The sequence below is a fragment of the Maniola hyperantus genome, chromosome 27, assembly GCF_902806685.2.
Source record: "Maniola hyperantus chromosome 27, iAphHyp1.2, whole genome shotgun sequence".
NCBI classification, from domain to species: Eukaryota; Metazoa; Arthropoda; class Insecta; order Lepidoptera; family Nymphalidae; genus Maniola; species Maniola hyperantus.
In genome coordinates this window covers 5,817,699-5,836,611 of record NC_048562.1, presented here as the reverse complement: position 1 = coordinate 5,836,611, position 18,913 = coordinate 5,817,699, and the positions used below count along the sequence as shown (strand labels likewise).

The window sequence follows — 18,913 nt, the reverse complement described above, 5'->3', positions numbered from 1 at the left end:
AATTCGTTGCTCCGGTACAGAACAAACCAACAAACAAACACGTACTTTCGCATTTATAATATGCGTAGTGATGAAATTAATTTTTCCGCGTTCAAAAATCTCTGCATAATCATGGTGACGAAAAAAGAAATGCAAATGTGGGTACCTACGGCCGTGACAAAGGGATGATAGCGCAGGCTTAATTACAAACTGTAATTTTGGAAATGGGCCCCAATAAGAGTGTGGCAGCCCTATTAGGGTCATTCTTATAAGAGCTATGGTTGTCATGAACATTTCTGTTCATACTAGTAATGCCGTAGTTCATCCGCGTGGATTTAGATTTTCAAAAATATCGGTGGAACTTGTTGACTTTTTGGGATAAAAAGTAGCCTAGGTCACTATCTAGGTTATAATAAAGGTCTCTTTAGGTAAATTCATGCAGACAAAGTCGCGAGCATAAACTAGTAATAGGAAAAATAAGTAATCTTACTTACTACTATTTGCTATTAAGCTTAGCTGATATCAAGTTCAATAAAATTGCCAATCATCACACAAAAGAAAAAAACCGGCCAAGTGCGAGTCAGGCTCGCGCAATGAGGGTTCCGTACTACAGTCGTATTTTTTCGACGTTTTGCAGGATAATTCAAAAACTATGATGCATAAAAATAAATAAAAATCTGTTTTAGAATGCACAGGTGAAGACCTTTCATATGATACCCCACTTGATATAGTCACTCTCTTCGAAAGTTGAAAATACTAATTATTAGTTCATGACCACAATTTAATTTTTTGTGTGTGATCTAACCCTAAATTCACGGTTTTCAGATTTTTCCCCAAATGTCAGCTATAAGATCTACCTACATGCCAAATTTCATGTTTCTAGGTAAACGGGAAGTACCCTGTAGGTTTCTTGACAGACAGACAGACAGACAGACAACAAAGTGATCCTATAAGGGTTCCATTTTTCCTTTTGAGGTACGGAACCCTAAAAATCACGCATACGTAAACAAAACCACACAATATTATAACGATAACTAAAGATTTAAATATCGAATCTCGTTTAAAATAGGAACGCGCGCGACGGACGTCCGTAGCGTTCAATTTGCGGCAGGAAGCAGCCAATCGCGCGAGTTCCCGCCGCGTGAGACGCATGCGCGCCCCAGCGGCCGCCATCATGGTTTTAGCTAATGACTGCTGGATGTTCCAACAGGGAGAGTTACTTGTACCAGTTGTAAGTCTAGTGCTAGGGCAAAGCGCTTTCGAATTCGTTTACATAAGCTAAGATAGGTAGATACAAAATTGGCTCATGAAGCAGTTCCGTAGGTCGATTTCGTAAAACCTGCATCAATCACTATTACAATCTCAATTGTTCTGATTGGCTGAATTTGTGCGATTGTTGATGTAACAGTGAGCGAGCGTCCACCAAATCAGAGGTGATTGCGATCGTGAGATTGTAGCTGTCATTCTCCCGCAATCGCGCAGCAGGTTTACTAAGCCGGAAGTGAATATTTACATAAAAGAAAATTATTTGAATTAACGTGGTAATTGCCGGTAAAGTACAACTTTTATCAATCTCATAGAATAAAAAGAAAAGTCGAACGTCGAAAGCTGACGTCGAATATTTCTATAATAAATGCAAGATTAAATTATTTATAATAGCAAATCTACGTTCATAGATTTTTTTTTAAAAGGTTGTTTTTACTCCCATAGAGCTAAGTCAATTAATTTTTATGATCTAACAACACGTGAACAGTGATCCCATTTAACGAGTTTCGAAAATTCAATAGGGATGACACAGTAATTTTTAAACTCAATTTGAAGCAGGAAACACTCAATACAGTGCTCCCCATCCATTTTAAAGTACGTACCTATATACGCACCCTTCCCATACCATGAACGACTGGTGACTGATGATTTGGATTCACTTTAGTGCTAGAAGTGTTACATGATTATAATTGGTTGATGCGATGAATTTTTATCATCATTTTGTAGCCTATAATCTTTTTTCGCAAACGCACGAAGTAGCAATGATAAAAGTGAGCTTTTTTGGACACATAAAAATATGTCACAAAGGATTATCTAAATATATAAAAGGAAAAGGTGACTGACTGACTGCCTGATTGATTTATCAACGCGCTGCCAAACTAGGTACCTATATACGTACCCTTTCTATACCATGAACGACTGGTGACTTGGTGACTGATGATTTGGAGAGTTACTTTAGTTAGAAGTTTTACAAATATAATTATTATTGGTTGTTGCGATGGATGTTCACGCGGACGACGTCGCAAGAATAAGCTAGTTTAAGTGATAAGAAAACATGGAAATGAGTTGCTTTACAGCTTTGATAGTTCTAATAAGTTTAAGTGATTTTGTGAAGCGGTGATAGTAAAAATTATACCCGACTAAGTTTGTAGTGGGCTCTTCTCGCGTTTGGAACTCACGTAGCTTTAGTTTTAATTTTACGTAATTAATTATTATCACCATTATTACATCATCTTTAAAATTCAACAATGGACCATCAAAAAGTGTATAATATATTTTGAATAAATTATTTGTTTTTTTATTATTAATCACTACAATTTACTAATGACAATTAGGATAGTAGTCAGCCGCAATAGTACCAGATGAAGTTAAATTCCCGTACAAAACAGCAAATACTACTTCAGATTTACTCAACTACGATTACATTAACAAAACTACACTCTCAAGTCTGAAACTCAACATTTTAGTCGCGTTCGAAAAAAAAAGCACTTAAATTCCTATACAAAACTTGATTGTCATTTGCAAACGACGCATTTACATCAAGCCGGCCGTAATGCTGCGTTTTAGACTCACTCCGCCATTAGCGGATCGTTATCTCGGTAAAACGTGGGTTTCGGCACCAACAGAGTAAGCATTGCTTTAAAACAACTGGTTTGAGTTTTATTATTAACGCCTTTAGTCATTTACCATCGGCTAAAAATGATTAAGATCGTGGTTAGAAAGAAAGAAAAATGTTTATTTTTTAAAGCTGTGCCACACATATTGGTCATGGACCAAAAATGAGTTAAAATTTGTTACCAAAATTTTTCCTAACTTCAGAGGCTCAGCAAATTATTAGTAACAGATTTAAGGAAGCTCGTTTCCGCACCATTCTCACGTGGATTTAGGTTTTAAAAAAATCCCGAAATCCTTTCTTAATCATCATGCAAAATTCTAGATCCAACAGTTTGAGCTGGCGCTGAGATGTATCTCAGTTTGTCGTTTTCTAAACGTCAAGAATATACATAGATAGATAAGTTTACGTAATTAATTATCACCACTGTATCATCTAGCAAATCGAACAACTTTTATCAAAAAGTGTAAATGTTTAAACTTATTTTGAACACAATATGATTTGTCTTTGATCTTTTCAAATGTTATTATTAATTAATTAAAATATTAGTTTAGAAATTGAAAGTTTTTTACTTTGTAATTTTTTTGCAACCGTGTTTAGTCATTAATGATTAGTGGTTCCATGAACAGGCAAGTCAGCTTATCAATGCAAACGAGGCATGATTGCAAATTGTAGTCGTGATACGAGATGAGAAATTAAAAAGTGCTGCGATACTTAGAGGGATGAATTTTGGTTTGTATAAAATAAGGGTCGATTTCACAGCCAAAGGACTAGACTTTATAATCTAGACTCTAGTTATTAGTTCACTTTGTTTATTTATTTCAGGGAAACAAACCACGTGACCACTTATTAAACTACATTTAGGCTGAGATCTATAGAGCGCACTTTAACTTTGCTCAGACTTAAGATTGAGTTAAAACGAGACAGATTTATGTGAGAGATATACATCTCTCTCATTTTAACTCTGGCTTAAGTCTAAGCAAAGCCAGAGTGCGCTCTATAGATTTCACCCTTAGTATTGGTTAAGGCCCAAGACACGGGTCTGCCCGCGAAATTCAAATTTAATTTGGTTTTTCACAATCCGGTATTTGACAACTAGTCAAATCAGTAACTTTTTATCAAACGTCAAAACGCGCGCTTAGTACCTACCTATGCGAAATTCTATGAAATGCCGGTATGTGACGTCACAATCATTTGACGTGCTTTTTAGGGCTCCGTACCTCAAAAGGAAAAACGGAACCCTTATAGGATCACTTTGTTGTCTGTCTGTCTGTCAAGAAACCTACAGGGTACTTCCCGTTGACCTAGAATCATGAAATTTGGCAGGTAGGTAGATCTTATAGCTGACATTTGGGGAAAAATCTGAAAACCGCGAATTTAGGGTTAAATCACACAAAAAAATTAAATTGTGGTCATGAACTTATAATTAGTATTTTCAACTTTCCAAGCGAGTGACTATATCAAGTGGGGTATCATATGAAAGGTCTTCCCCTGTACATTCTAAAACAGATTTTTATTTATTTTTATGCATCATAGTTTTTGAATTATCGTGCAAAATGTCGAAAAAATAGGACTGTAGTACGGAACCCTCATTGCGCGAGCCTGACTCGCACTTGGCCGGTTTTTTTAGTTTAATCGATAATTTAAAATGGTTGTCACATATCAAACTAACTGTGGAATTTACGTATTTTGGAAGACGCTCTATTTAATAATCACTGAGAAATAATTAATTTTTGACGTAGTCAAATACCGTATTTGCACGTAAACTAATGCGACAAAGTAGACTTATGGCATTCAAATTTCGCCCCTATGTGTCCAGTTTAAGAATTTAGTCTAAAATAATGACAAATATGTAAGTAGCTCACGTCAAACTCATTATTTTGACTAATTTCTTAAACTGGACACTTTCAAGTAAAGATTTTTATGTAAGCCTGTGAAGATGATACTGCTAGGGGCTCAATTTGAATGCCATAAGCCTACTTTGTCGTATTAGTTTACAAATTGCGAAAACCAAATTAAAATTGAATTTCGCGGGCAGACCGGCGTGATTATGTATCTCGCGACAGGCTTGCGACAGGCTTGCGACAGGCTTGCGACAGGCTTGCGACAGGCATAAATCTTGCGATCATTGCTGTCACACGTCCGGCTAGAAAGAGACAGCAATAGACACAAAGCAAAATAAGAAGAAGAAGAAGAGAGACAGCAAATGGCGGATTGCTACTGCTGTCGCGTTGCTGTCGCTACTGCAAAGTTTTACGTAATCGCCCCGCGTCATTTCCTCCGCCATACTAGTTGGTTGAAAACCACAGTCAGTATTTTCTGTAATTAGTATTTTCATCCCCAGATACAGATTTCGCGATCCATTCCACATTATTGTTTAAAGGGGAGCTCTACAATGGGCACTTTTTTAATTACGAAAAGAGTGTATTCGCCATTGTCTATGGTGAAATTAAAAATGGCCGCCCGGTGGAGAAAAATGGGGAAACAATAATACGTACGTAATGACTACATAAGTACCTACTGTATTTGTACAACTATTTTAAAAAAACCGGCCAAGTGCGAGTCAGGCTCGCGCAATGAGGGTTCCGTACTACAGTCGGATTTTTTCGACATTTTGCACGATAATTCAAAAACTACGCATAAAAATAAATAAAAATCTGTTTTAGAATGTACAGGTGAAGACCTTTCATATGAGACCCCACTTGATATAGTCACTCACTTCGAAAGTTGAAAATACTAATTATTAGTTCATGAACACAATTAAATTTTTTTTTGTGTGATCTAACCCTAAATTCACGGTTTTCAGATTTTTCCCCAAATGTCAGCTATAAGATCTACCTACCTGCCAAATTTCATGATTCTAGGTCAACGGGAAGTACCCTGTAGGTTTCTTGACAGACAGACGGACAGACAGACAGACAGACAGACAACAAAGTGATCCTATAAGGGTTCCGTTTTTCCTTTTGAGGTACGGAACCCTAAAAACATGATGGTTTTACCGACTTTTCATAAAGAAGGGTTTAATTTACATCAATTTGTTTTTTAGGGTTCGGTAGCACGGAACCCTTATAGTTTCGTCTAATTCGTCTGTCCATCTGTCTATGAAATCAAAGAGTATAGAATGAAAGAGTTCCCACGGGATTTTTACAAAACCTAATTCCACGCGAACGAAGTCGAGGCATCAGCTAGTAAATAATAAAATTTGTTTTATAAACTCATAACAGACGGACAAAACCGAGAGCCTCAATAGCTCAACCGGTAAAGGAGTGGACTGAAAACCGAAAAGTCGACGGTTCAAACCCCGCCCGTTGCACTATTGTCGTACCTACTCCTAGCACAAGCCTGACGCTTAGTTGGAGAGGAAAGGGGAATATTTTTTTATTTATTGACACTTTATTGCACACAACACAAAGTAAACATTGAAAAAACACAATACAGGATCTTATTCTAATAGATGTAGCATGCAAAGGCGGCCTTATCGCTAAAGCGATCTCTTCCAGGCAACCTTTGACGAAAGGAATCACGAAAGCACGGGTTGGTGCGGCAGCCGAAAATGGCCCTAGTTATTATTATAAATTAGACTACATACACAGTACATTCTAATAATACACAAATATATATAATTATATATACCCATATACATATATCTATAATATACTACATAATTCTGTTTACATAGATAAATAATAGTTCTTCAAACGATTTTTGAAGGTGTTTAAGGATTTCGCCTGACGTATTTCAGCTGGGAGAGAATTCCAGAGCTTGACACTGTTAGTGGTGAAAGAGTTACCATAGTATACCGTGCAGCTGTGTGGAGTCATAAGCTTATTGTCGGTGCTGGAGCGGAGGGAGAACTGATGGTTCTCACCAAGATAGGAAAACCGTTTTTTCAAGTATGATGGTGTTTGAGGGTAGTACAGAATACGATATAGGAGCGACAAAGCGTGCATCTCCCTCCGCCGAGATACTGGCAGCCACTTTAGTTTAGCACGGAACTCTGATACATGATCATATTTTCGTAGGCCGAAGATGAAGCGAATACACATGTTTTGTAGTCTCTCCAGCTTGTTTAAAAGTTCTTGTGTCAGGTCCGGATAACAAGAGTCACCGTAGTCTAATATTGGCAACAAAAGTGTGTTAGCTAACGTAATCTTAGTTTTTATTGGCAGAAGACTTTTCAACCGTCTTAGGTATCCAATAGTGGCGAAGATTATTAGTCATTTAACATGGCTAATATTCCTTAAAAAAAAAAAAATAGGTAATTGAAATAGGTGATGCCTGCCATTTCGTCCGCGTGAACTTCAACAATTTCAAACCTCTACCCCTTACCCCCTTAAGGGCTGAATTCTCAAAAATCATTTCTTAGCGTATGCCTACGCCATAATAGCTATATGTATGAGAAATTTCAGCCCGATTCGTACAGTGGTTTATAATAGAATAGAATAGATTTAAAAAAAAAAAATATAAAAACAAACTTATCTATTGTAAACAAAACAAAATGGCCGCGCAGTGTACATACCTGAATCAGTATTTAGGAGAAACTGGGACAAAAATCAGGAATCAATCGACTTCATATTCATTTATTGCAATGGTTTAAACATTTTTGTTTGTCTTTGGTCAAGATTGGCGCACATGTGTTTTTGTGTTTTTACTTTTTTATTTTACACTAGCTGATACCCGCGACTTCGTCCGCGTGGATTTAGGTTTTTAAAAATCCCGAGGGAACTCTTTGATTTTCCGGGATAAAAAGTAGCCTATGTCACTCTCCAGACCGTTATCCATATCCATCCAAAAAATCACGTCAATCCGTTGCACCGTTGCGACGTGATTGAAGGACAAACCAACAAACAAACACACTTTCGCATTTATAATAAGGGTACTGATACTGATTCAGATACAAGCTAGATCCAATCACACCTGGTGGTGAGTGACGTGCATCGTCACCACCAGGTCGTCTAAGATGGAGGCGGACTAACCTGGAAGGATGTATGGCAGTTTTAAAAAAAACCCATGCCCCTTTGGTTTTTATATATATTTTATATTATTTTACCATTCGCCCAATTTCGCGGAATTTTCCAAAAATCCTGAAACACGTATTTCTTAATTTGTGACCGAAAACCAAAATACCAAATTTCATGCAAATAACTTGAAAAATGACCGACTTTCATACAAACTTCCATCCCCCATTTAACCCACTTAGGGGTGGAATTTCGAAAAATCCTTTCTTAGTGGATACCTACTTTTTACAAAGAACACACCCTCAAAATTTCATGTCTCTAGGACCAGCGGTTTAGGCTGTGCGTTGATATATTATAACTCGGTCAGTCAGTCAGGACTTTAAATTTAATATAATATATAGATTAATTTAAATAAAACGTGGCAACCCTAGAGTTAACGTATAGCATGAATAGTTCCAGATTTAAAATTCAAATTTCAATTCAAATTCGATTTCGTCACCGATAAACTGAACCTATATATATTTTTTTGAGTACACTTCTTCCATCTATTTACCCAAGATAAATTAATAAACAAATTAGTAATCTAAATATATAAAAGGAAAAGGTGACTGACTGACTGACTGATCTATCAAACACACAGCTCAAACTACTGGACGGATTGGGCTAAAATTTGGCATGCATATTGCATATAGCTATTATGATTTAGACATCCGCTAAGAAAAGATATTTGTAAAATCAACTCCTAAGGGGGTAAAATAGGGGCTTGAAATTTGTGTAGTCCACGCGGTAAGCTAGTATTTTTATAATAATATTGTATTTCGTTATCTCAATAAACTATATTTTATTAACATAGTAACTTATATTTTTTCACTAACTACCACAGATAAGCTCGAAACACGGTTCACAACCGTATTTTTCTATTTTTTTTTATTCTGCGTTCAAAAATTCAATATTTCAAATATCGAACAGGAAGTGACGGCGATAAATGCGATAGGAAGCGCTGACCCCGCCGCGATAAGAGCGCGATTCGAAATTCAAATTGCGACACCCGCCATCTTTGTAAACATGGCCGCGTGTGTATTGTAATATTTTTTATCTGGATGCCAGTATAAGTTCTGGGAATAAGTGTGCCTTTGTTATTTTATTTTTTGTTAAACCCAAAATAGTATCTACTTGGCAAACTATTCACAGTTTAAATAAAAAAATATTTTCATAGTTTAAATAAAAGTTTTATTTTATTTCATTGACAACATCATAATCAAATGCCTACGTAGAAAACATTTAGAATACTTATTAAGTACCTAATACCTATTCAACAAATACATAGAATACTTGTGTAGGTATTTCATTCATTGTACATATTATATCATGTGTTAAATAGTAGGTACAATTAGGGTTATGCTATTATTAGACTAGACTTAGGGTTTGTTTTTAACCGACTTCAAAAAAAGGAGGAGGTTCTCAATTCGTCGGAATCTTTTTTTTTTTTTTTTTTTTTTTTTTTTTATGTTCCCCGATTACTCGAAAACGCCTGGACCGATTTTGAAAATTCTTTTTTTGTTTGAAAGGGTATACTTCAAAGTTGGTCCCATTTCAATTTGGTGAAGATCTGATGAACATCTTCGAAGATAGATACTGGAACTCCTCAACGGATAAGAGTAAATTGCTCGCGATCAGTGTAATAGCTTAGTAAACAATAGATTTTTAACCAGTCATAGCATAATTTCATGGGGCCACTAAAAATTGTGAAATAAAAATTTTTTACAAAAAAAAATAAAAACCGACTTCGTTACACAAACACTAAAAATTGAAAAATAATTTAATTTATTACCGAATATATTATGTATACAAGAGTTAATATAGTTCCATAATAATATTTTTTGGGGTCGGTGCCAATGAGGTGCCATTGTGGAGTCCCATAAAAATATGAAGTCTAGACGATTCGCGCAGCTAAAGCTAATTGGCACCGGCACCAAAAAGTATTATTATGGAACTATATTAACTCTTGTATACATAATATATTCGGTAATAAATTAAATTATTTTTCAATTTTTAGTGTTTGTGTAACGAAGTCGGTTTTTATTTTTTTTGTAAAATTTTATTATTAGGTAGTTATTTAGATAGATTTGTAGTCAATACTGTTACTATTAAGGGTTGTTTAGATGTAATAAATATTATAATATGTCGAGCGTGCACAAGCAATGCCGGTGCACGGATAAACCCGACCAGGTTTTTGCTGCATCGGAATGAAGTTTGTAATCTAGTATTTAAAAATGTATGTTTGTTTTAAATAAAATAAATAAAATAATGAATACATAATTATTATAGAACTAGCTGATGCCCGCGACTTCGTACGCGATTTTCCGGGATAAAAGTAGCCTATGTCACTCTTAGCCATGCAAAAAATCAAGTGGATCCAGTCGCGTTGCTCCGTTGCGACGTGATTGAAGGACAAACCAACAAACAAACACACTTTCGCATTTATAATATGGGTTGTGATAAAAGAAAAGCTGACTGACTGACTGACTGACCTATCAACGCATAGCTCAAACTACTGGACGGACCGGACTGCATGCAGATATATGTAGCTATTATGATGTTGGAATCCGCTAAGAAAGGATATTTGAAAATTCAACCCCTAAGGGGGTGAAATAGGGTTTTGAAATTTGTAAAGTCCATGCCGACGAAGTGGCGAGCATAAGCTAGTATCTAATAGAAATCACGAGTAAAACTGCGGTTAAAAGCCAGTCTACAGGGGTAACTGTAAACTTCGTGAGCCCGATTCCCTATCAATAGCTCCTCTCATAACGTTGCAGACGCTTCACCGGTCACAGGTGCGGAAATCGAATGAATCGAATGAACGAGTGAACGATTACGAATGATTACCCCATCGATTCCACGAATGATTCTGTGCATTCAAAAGTAGAGTTGTGTGAAAATTGGAGCCAGTTTCCAAATAGAAAACTTTATTACTCAGTTCAGATAACGTTGTCCATATTTAACGTATCTAAATAATATATAAAAGGAAAAGGTGACTGAGTGACTGATCTATCAACGCAGAGTTCAAACTGCTGGACGGATCGGGCTGAAATTTGGCATGCAGATATGAAGCTATTATGATGTAGGGATCCGTTAAGAAAGGATATTTGAAAATTTAACCCCGAAGGGGGTGAAATAGGGGTTTGAAATTTGTGTAGTGCCGACGAAGTCGCGAGCATAAACTAATAGCGAATGAACGAGTGAACGATTACGAATGATTTTGATAATCATTCGTAATCGTTTACTCGTTCATTCGATTCCACGAATGATTCTGTGCATTCAAAAGTAGAGTAGTGTGAAAATTGAAGCCAGTTTCGAAATAGAAAACTTTATAAGTACTCATACAAACTACATAATGTATCCACCTAGCTGAAATTATTGTCTGTCTGTCGGTCTGGCAAGAAACCTACAGGATTCTTCCCGTTGATTTAGAATCATGAAATTTGGCAGGTAGGTAGTTCCTATAGCAGACATTAAGGGAAAAATCTGAAACCGTGAATTTGTGGTCACATCACAAGAAAAAAATTAAAATGTGGTCATGAACTAATAATTAGTATTTTCAATTTTCCAAGTAAGATAACTATATCAAGTGGGGTATCATATGAAAGGGCTTCACCTGTGCATTCTAAAACCGATTTTTATTTATTTCTTATCATCATAGTTTTTGAATTATCGTGCAAAACGTCGAAAAAATACGACTGTAGTACGGAACCCTCGGTGCGCGAGCCTGACTCGCACTTTGCCGGTTTTTACTAGCTGATGCCCGCGACTTCGTACGCGTGGATTTAGGTTTTTAAAAATACCGTAGAAACACTTTGATTTTCCGTGATAAAAGCTTATGTCACTCTCCAGGTCTTTTACTATGACCATCCAAAAAATCATGTCATCCGTTGCTCCGTTCCAACGTGATTGAAGGACAAACCAACAAACAAACACACTTTCGCATTTATAATTATGGGTAGTGACTAGTGATGTGTGGAATATATAAGTAAAAATTTCAAATGAGCCGCCATAAAAAATTTAAAAATGTTGCACGTCGGACGGTACGGAACCCTACGTGTGCGAGTCCGACTCGCACTTGACCGATTTCTTGTAATCAATGCACAGACATTACCCGTCATCTCTATACCATTAATATGAACGTTTAGATAATGCTATTTGAACGCATCCTCTTTACACAACCCATATCATATGAATGGCATTAAGTGATAATACCTACCTACTTGTTACTACTGTCATGGAGATATCGTATTTCTAGAGAAGCATACTTCACACAAAAAACCGCTCTCACTAAGCGCCGGACTAAGTTCGTCAGAGGCCTAGAGAGTACCATCACTTCCTCAATAGCTCATCGGGTAAAGGAGAGGATTTTAAACCGAAAAGCCCGTTGCATGTATTGTCGTACCAACTCCTAGCACAAGCTTGACGCTTAGTTGGAGAGGAAAGTTGAATATTAGTCATTTAACATGGCTAATATTCTTTAATTAAAAAAAAAAGTTTTATAAGTTCTTTAGCATGGGTTGCCTGAAACAGATCACTGTAGTGATAAGGTCGCCGTTTGTTTTTAAGTATATCTTGCATTTTTTGTTCTTTGTGATAGTATTGCAATATTTAAGATTGTAGCAATAATTGATGCAGTTTTCCCTATATCAACCAGCAAGTTGAGACTTTTATGAGACACTAGCTGATGCTCGCGACTTCGTCCGCGCGGACTACTGACCTGACTGACTGACTGATCTATCAACGCACGTGGGCATCCGCTAAGAAAAGATATTTGAAAATTCAACCTCTAAGGTGGTGAAATTAGGGTTTGAAATTTGTGTTATGCCGAAGAAGTCGCGAGTTCGTCCGCGCGGACTACATAAATTTCAACCCCGTATTGTACTCCCTTGGGGTGTTGAATTTTCAAAAATCCCTTCTTAGCGGATGCCTACGTCATAATAGTTATCTGCATGCCAAATTTCAGCCCGATCCTTCCAATAGTTTGAACTGTGCGTTGATAGATCAGTCAGCCAGTCACCTTTTCCTTTTATTATTTAGATTGCATGCTCTAGTAATACGACATCTCTATGTCCACTGATAATGATAAATGGGGGACTGTTAACTCTATAGTACTCTTCAATCTGTAAATAGAATCGTATGAATGTTACGCGTTATATTAAACTAACTAATGCCCGGGACTTCGTCTGCGTGGACTCATCGATATAAATGACAAGATATGCCCAAGCGAACAAAATTTTTCACGGTTTTGGAACCAAATAAATCAGCGCCACCTCTTAGATACTAATGAACGACCCGTTTGAAATCCAGACGTCACTGAGGTTGCATTGGTGCTAAATAAATATTTTAGGACCAATGAGTCGGTGCAATTTTGCTTGTTCAATGGCCCTGTCCTTACTAAGTAATATATAAGTCAATGCGTGGACATATTTTACACCACTAATTTAACCCCCTAGGGCGTTTGTGGACGTGAAATCACGGATTCCGTAAAAATACGAATCGAATGAGTACGTATTTGTATGACGGCTACTTCGAAGAATCACGGATACGAATTGAATACGGATGAGTGCACAAACGCCCTTAGAGGTTGAATTTTCAAAAACTCTTTCTTAGCGGATGTCTACGTCATAATAGCTATCTGCATGCTAAATTTCAGCCCGATCCGTCCAGTAGTTTGACCTGTGCGCTGATAGATCAATCAGTCACTTTTTCCTTTTATATATTTAGAAGACTATCATTTTCATTCTACACTAGTTATTAGACTGACTGATCTATCAAGTATCAACGCACAGCTCAAACTACTGGACGGATCGGGCTGAAATTTGGCATGCAGATAGCTGTTATGACGTAGACATCCGCTAAGGCAGGATTTTTGATAATTCAACCCCTGCGCAGGTAACATAGGGGTCTGAAATTTGTGTAGTATATGGTCCTAAATGGTATTCGATAACTTGAATTTTGCCTTTTTCTGTTGCCGTTCATAATTTTCATTAGATGATAATAATATGATTAAAACGATAAGTCATTCTCATATAAAACATCAATTCAAACCAATTATTGGAACCATCCGACCGTATTTAATTATTTGCTATACGCGCAATTAATTTTGGAAAAAGTACAATATTGTATTACCGCAAAATGATTATTCTATCCAATATTAATATTATCCTGTCAAATAGTTTTGTTGAATCCGTTTTACCAATATTATTAAAAACTAGCTTATGCCCGCGACTTCTAAATAACTATATCTTCTAAAGGACTATATAAATTTCAAACCCTTATATTCCGCTTGGACCTCATAAATTTTAAACCCTTATATATATATCCCTATATCAATCAATCAATCAGCCTATTTGCGTCCACTGCTGGACATAGGCCTTCCCAAGAGCACGCCACCACACACGATCCTCCGCCTTCCTCATCCACCCACTTCCCGCTATCTTCTTAAGGTCGTCAGTCCAGCGGGTTGGAGGTCGTGCGCTTGCCGATACACGGTCTCCACTCCAGAACACGTCTGCCCCAGCGGCCATCGGTTCTGCGGCAGACGTGGCCTGCCCACTGCCACTTCAGCTGGCTAATTCGTTGGGCTATGTCGGTCACTCTGGTTCTCCTACGGATTTCCTCGCTACGGATTTTGTCCCTCAGAGAGATACCCAACATAGCCCGCTCCATAGCCCGCTGAGCGACTTTGAACTTGTGGACAAGGCCAACTGTCAGTGTCCACGTCTCAGCGCCATATGTCATCACAGGTAGGACACACTCATTAAAGACTTTCGTCTTTAGGCTTTGGGGTATCGACGAATTGAAAACTTGACGCAATAAACGATATCCCTATATACAGAGGTTGAAATTTCAAAAACCCTTTCTTAGCGGATGCCTACGTCACAATAGCCATCTGCATGCCAAATTTCAGCCCGATCCGTCCGCGTTGATAGATCAGTCAGTTAGTCAGTCACCTTTTCCTTTTATATATTTAGGCGGATTTAGGTTTTTAAAATTCCAGTGGGAAATCTTTGATTTTCCGGGATAAAGAGAAGACTATGTCACTCTCCAGATTTTACTATAACATTAACTTTTAGAGCCTCAATAGCTCAACCGGTAAAGGAGTGGACTGAAAACCGAAAAGTCGACGGTTCAAACCCCGCCCGTTGCACTATTGTCGTACCTACTCCTAGCACAAGCTTGACGCTTAGTTGGAGAGGAAAGGGGAATATTAGTCATTTAACATGGCTAATATTCTTTAAAAAAAAACTATAACCATGCAAAAAATCACGTCGAAACGCGGCTCCGTTGCGACGTCATTGCAGGAGAAACCAACAAACTAACAAGCAAACACACTTGAGCATTTATAATATGGGTAGCGATTTAGATGACTTCTAATTTAATTATATTATTATCATGTAATGAAAATTATGAACGGCAACAAAAAAAGGCAAAAAATTCAAGTTTTCAAATACCATTTAGGAGATACGCACTGAAATACAGATAAAAATGTGTCATGCCAAGTCGGGAACAGAATCTTGATATCATATCTAAAGTGAGGGCGATTCGTTTGACATTAGAGATTAGAGACTTGGAAAATAATATTAATTCTACTAGATTATTTTTTACACCACTGCCCAAAAAAGAGTGTAATGTTTTTAGGGTTCATGTAGGTAGGTAGGTAGGTTCATCACTACCCATATTATAAATGCGAAAGTGTGTTTGGTTGTTGGTTTGTTTTTTGCCTGGGTATAGTTCCATTCCTAAATCGTAGTGACAGAGAGGTAGAGGTAGAGACTTGGAAAGGATCGACTTGATTATTTTGCATGGATATACATAGTTAAAGACCTGGAGACTGGAGAGTGACATAGGCTAATTTTTATCCCGGAAAATCAAAGAGAAATTTTAGGAACCTAAATCTACGTGAACGAAGTCGCTGGCATCAGCTAGTAGTGTTATATTATCTTGTACGATGGTACGGAACCCTTCGTGTGCGAGTCCGACTCGCACTTGACAGGTTTTTAGTCAGTGTCGATGATCAAAAATCCCTAATCAGCATCCGGTAAACAAACAGTCAAAACAAATCTAACCGCCCATTGCCTCGTTCCATAACCAAATAATATTATCCAAAATGGCTGCCACAACGAGGCGAATGGACAAACAGACAATAATTGACATTATGCATGGACATCGACCCCAAGCTAAAGAGCGTGTGAGCGAGAACACTCACGTCGGTAGGGTTTTAAGGGATTGCATTTCTATCGCCGCTATAACGACAAATAATTTAAAAAAAAAACAAAAAAGACAAAATATTTCAAAATAGCCGCCATGCAAATTACAAAATCTTGTACGATGGTACGGAACCCTTCGTATGCGAGTCCGAATCGTACTTGACAGGTTTTTAGTCGATAGTAAAAAAATCCTAATCAACATCTGGTAAACAAACAGTTAAAACAATCTAACGCCCATTGCCTCGTTCCATAACCAAATAATATCCAAAATGGCCGCCACAACGAGGCGAATGGACAAACGGACAATTGACCTCAATTCGTGGTTTATTGACGCGACAGAGGGGCAGGGTAGCTATGTCTGTCACGATACCTATTGGCATGATCTCCTCTTGACCGAATTTTGGCCAAACTTAGCAGACTTAAACCAACTATGCAGGACAGTGGCAATGGCCAGGGCACATAGTTCGAAAAACCGGCCAAGTGCGAGTCAGGCTCGCACAACGAGGGTTCCGTACTACAGTCGCATTTTTAGACATTTTTCACGATAATTCAAAAACTATGTTGCATAAAAATAAATAAAAATCTGTTTTAGAATGCACAGGTGAAGCCCTTTCATAATATTATGATAGGGACCCCACTTGATATAGTTATCATACTTCGAAAATTGAAAATTAGTTCATGACTACAATTTAATTTTTTTTTGTGTGATGTAACCCTACGGTTTTCAGAATTTTCCCCTTATGTCTGCTATAAGACCTAACTACCTGTCATGATTCTAAGTAAACGGGAAGTACACTGTAGGTTTCTAGACAGACATACAACAAAGTGATCCTATAAGGGGTTCCTTTTTTCCTTTTGAGGTACGGAACCCTAAAAATTTCAAAATGGCCGCCACGACGAGTCGAATGGACAATAACTGACCTCAATGCATGGTTTAATGACGCGACAGAGGGGTAGGGTAGCTGTGTTTGTCATGATACCTATTGGCATATTTGCACTCTGCATTATATGATAATTTCCTCTTCTCTTTAGGCAGTGGTCCGACCGCCGTGCCGGCGAGAAAACGACTAACTATCGGCGATTTTCTCTCTCAAGAAACGCACAATAAATGTACATTCCGTGTAAGATAGAGATGCATATATCAAAAGTTGCTCTTTGACTGTTCACACTGCCGGCGACGACTCGCTTTACTAGTTTTGTCGCTGAGCGACGAGCTTTCAAAAAAAACCGGCCAAGTGCGAGTCAGGCTCGCGCAACGAGGGTTCCGTACTTCAGTCGTACGTTTTCGACATTTTGCACGATAATTAAAAATCTGTTTTAGAATGCACAGGTGAAAACCTTTTATATAATACCCCACTTGATATAGTTATCTTACTTCGAAAATTGAAAATACTTTATTATTGGTTTACGACCACAATTTTTTTTTGTGTGACATAACCACAAATTCACGGTTTTCAGATTTTTCCCCTAATGCCAGCTATAAGATCTACCTACCTGCCAAATTTCATGATTCTATGTCAACGGGAAGTACCCTGTGGGTTTCTTGACAGACAGACAGACAGAAATACAGACAACAAAGTGATCCTATAAGGATTCCGTTTTTCCTTTACGGAACCCTAATAAACTCGCTCAGCGATATTCGTTCAGCGATGCTCGCTCGCTTGATCATTTCTTTACAGTGCGCCATTCGCCTGTTTTTCAGGCAACCCCTGAAAAAATCCGCATTTATTGGCGTCTATTCTGATGTTGTTCAGATCCGGCGGGCTGATTACGTAAAATGTTGCAGTAGCGACAGCAACGCGACAGCAGTAGCAATGCGACAGTTCATTTTCTGTCTCTCTTCTTCTTCCTATTTTGCTTTGTGACTATTGCTATCTCTCGAGCCGGACGTTTGACAGCCTTGATGATCGTGAGATTTACTATTCTATTCTATTCTATTCTATTCTATTCCACTATACCACTGAGGCAGTTTTAAACTTTAAACTCAGTAAAATATGTAGAGATTTAAACTCACCAGGGTTCTTTAAGTAGGTGGGGAATTTTCTTCCATATCTGAAATCAAAGAAAAATATGCATCAAATATCTGTTTTTTTAACCCCCGACGAAAACAAAGGGGTCTTATAAATTGAACTAGCTTATGCCCGCGACTTAGTCCACGTGGACATCACAAATTTCAACCCCCTATTTTATTCCTTTAAGGGTTGAATGTTCTAAAATCCTTCCTTAGCGGATGTCTACGTCATAATAGCTATCTGCATGCCAAATTTCAGCCCGATCCGTCCAGTAGTTTGAGCTGTGCGTTGATAGATCAGCCAGTCAGTCACCTTTTCCTTTTATATAAATTTAGATAACTTCTATAAATAATTTTTACTACAACTTACAAGGAAAACCTAGCATTATTAATTAAATCAATTAAATATGTTTATATATATATAATACAATGTATGTAATATGTATTAATGTTTCTTATCACATAATAACCTTGAGTTACTTTGGTTAGCGACTACTACTATAGATTTATTCTAAATACTTTTAGAAACTAGAAACATCAAATCATTCACCATTTTATCAAAATATATATTTCAGATGTTCAAAGAATCAAGTTTTGGCCTCATAAACTACAATTTTGTTTAAATATTTTTTATTATTATAAAAATAAAAGATATTCTTTAGTGAATTACGATTACGAGAGCCAAAACACGATAGGCATAATTTGGCTCGATACAAAAACCGGCCAAGTGCGAGTCAGGCTCGCGCAACGAGGGTTCCGTACTCAATTGTATTTTTACGACAATTTGCACTATAATTCAAAAACTATGATGCTTAAAAATAAATAAAAATCTGTT

The 18,913-nt window shown here is 37.3% G+C and overlaps 1 long non-coding RNA gene across 1 annotated transcript in view; it reads right to left on the bottom strand.

The window, feature by feature from the left end:
- The window catches only part of LOC138404325 (uncharacterized), a 59,500-nt gene that overhangs the window by 24,358 nt on the left and 16,229 nt on the right, over window positions 1-18,913 (bottom strand). The window contains exon 2 of the long non-coding RNA XR_011238326.1: window positions 18,082-18,119. This is a non-coding gene — a long non-coding RNA (uncharacterized lncRNA). The remainder of the gene's footprint in view (window positions 1-18,081; window positions 18,120-18,913) is intronic.